A 2,302-nucleotide genomic window follows, 5' to 3' on the forward strand; every position below is an offset into this window, starting at 1 on the left:
AAATGTTTTATAGATGGCATTTGGATCCTCAAAAATTATCTTGCATGTATCCGAATTTGCAGCCAAAATGTTGGAGATGTGATAATATGGATGCGACCTATTACCATATTTGGTGGACTTGTAGGGATGTTAAAGCTTTTTGGATCAAAATATGGTGGAATATCCAACAGATTTTTAGGAAAAAGATAAAATTTACACCACAATTATTTTTATTGGGTGTCATGGAGAACTTGGATTGAAAAGAAATGAATCTTATGTTGTATTGCATCACAGCAGCAAGAATATTGATTGCTCAGAATTGAAAAAAAAAGACATTACCAACTATGGATGATTGGAGACAGAAAGTCTCATACTTTGCAGAAATGGCTAAAATATCCGCATACCTGAAGGATCATTCACAGGAGACATTTATACTGGTATGGAGAAGATGGATAGACTATATTCAGAAAAAATATGAATTGAGAAATTATCATCTTGCTTTTGATTAATTATTAAATTTTTATAAGTTTATTATTGTATTTTAGAGTTATAGTAATTTTATATTTGTTTATCGTATGAATGGATAGCTTTGGATAGATTAAAATTATTTTGTAATTATTCCTGGGTTTAGCTCTGGGAAGTCCAGGGGGGGAGGGGGGAAAAAGGATAAAAATATATAAGAATTGATGTGTTTATTAATTATTTTGGATGTATATTTATGGATGATCCTTGCTGTTACCCCAAACTGCTTCCGGTTGGTGCTTGAGAAAGAGGTTGGGAAGTAGGGAGGGAAAGGAGGAAGGTGGAGTGGTTGAGAGTCTAGAGGGAGGAAGGTTTGGTAGGTGAAAGAGGGGGAAGCAGAGAGGGGGCAGCCGGGATCACCCGTAAAGTATCTTTTCTTTTGTGTATTGATGTTTTGTATTTATATCCATCAAATTCATGTTTATATTTTATTATATTTGAAAATAATAAAAAATTTAATAAAAAAAAAAACAGTAACAAAGAGTTAGACATCCTGCATACCTCAGCTAGAAGTTAGAAATAGGAATTGCCTGGAGTAAATAGAATGTGTATTAGATAACTCCTAGAACATTCATTAGCCAAGGCTTAGGAATAGGGATGATTAGAGACCAATAGAACAAATTGTTATATCATTATGTAAGGTCCCAGTCCCTTACTTAAACTTGAGATACCATATCAATCTAATCAGATAACCCGAGCGGAGACTTCTTGATCAAGCATCACTTTATTTGATCAAATCAAGCAGCTGGGTGGCCAACAATCTGGAACGCAGAGTTACATCCAGAAGTGCCACACCTTAGAAAGTTGGTAGCATTGCTTTATAAACTTTGTTAGCCAATGAAAATCAGACAACAGAGCCATTACATCATAAAGAAGACATCAATCATTCCTGTACACTCCTTCTCTTTCTTTTTGGAGCAGAGAGTAAAAATGCTGCTTTTTCCCAAAGAAAGAATTCAAGTCTGAAAGGAGGGGACTCCTCCATGGGACAGGAGGGAAAAAGTCATTTTCCTTTTTTCACTTTCTGCATTCTTGCTTCTAACAGACAACTGTGTAATTCCATTCCTTTTTGTTTAAAAAATTGCTCCTCCTTTTTATTTCTCACAATCAGCCTTGAACTCCTTTCTCTTTTCTTTCCAGCCTTTAGGCCTGAGCACTCAGGAGGCAGCTACACTGCCAAACTTTCTTTTTTTTCTGACACAAATGCTAGAAATGCCTCCGTTCTTCTTTTTAAGGAAACGAAATAACCATTAAGGGTTTCTTTGATGTTGTCTCCCATAGAAAAGCACAGAAATTGCAGCTCTAGAAAGCAGTTAATGTAGGCACCTCTTCATCAGGCTAATTCATATGTAACAACAAGCTCTTTGCACTGCACCATGCTGAGGGACAGGGTAAATCAGGAGCAAAGCCAATAGAAAAAGACATCTCCATAAGTCCAACCATTGCAGGGGAAGATGATCCTTATTTTCATTTCAGGTAAACTACAAAAACACAGCTTCAGTCCTCAAAATAATCAAGGTCATAGAGTACGCCACTTCCACAAACACTACTAGATCCACCCAATCTGTCTGTAGGTATCTCTCCACCGCGGCGTTGGCCCGTTCCGCTGCACCGTTGGTGCTCGGGTGGTAGGCCGAACTGAGACCTTGGGTGGAACTGAGGAATCGGATGAATTCATGCCAAAACCGTGCTGTGAATTGGACTCCACGGTCCGAGATTATGCGACGTGGTGCTCTGTGCAGTCGGTAGACATGAGTTAGGAACTTTTTCGCCAATCGTCTGGCTGATGGTAACCCCTTAC

This window comes from Protobothrops mucrosquamatus, unplaced genomic scaffold (assembly GCF_001527695.2).
Source record: "Protobothrops mucrosquamatus isolate PMUCROS unplaced genomic scaffold, P.Mucros_1.0 scaffold1156, whole genome shotgun sequence".
NCBI lineage: Eukaryota > Metazoa > Chordata > Lepidosauria > Squamata > Viperidae > Protobothrops > Protobothrops mucrosquamatus.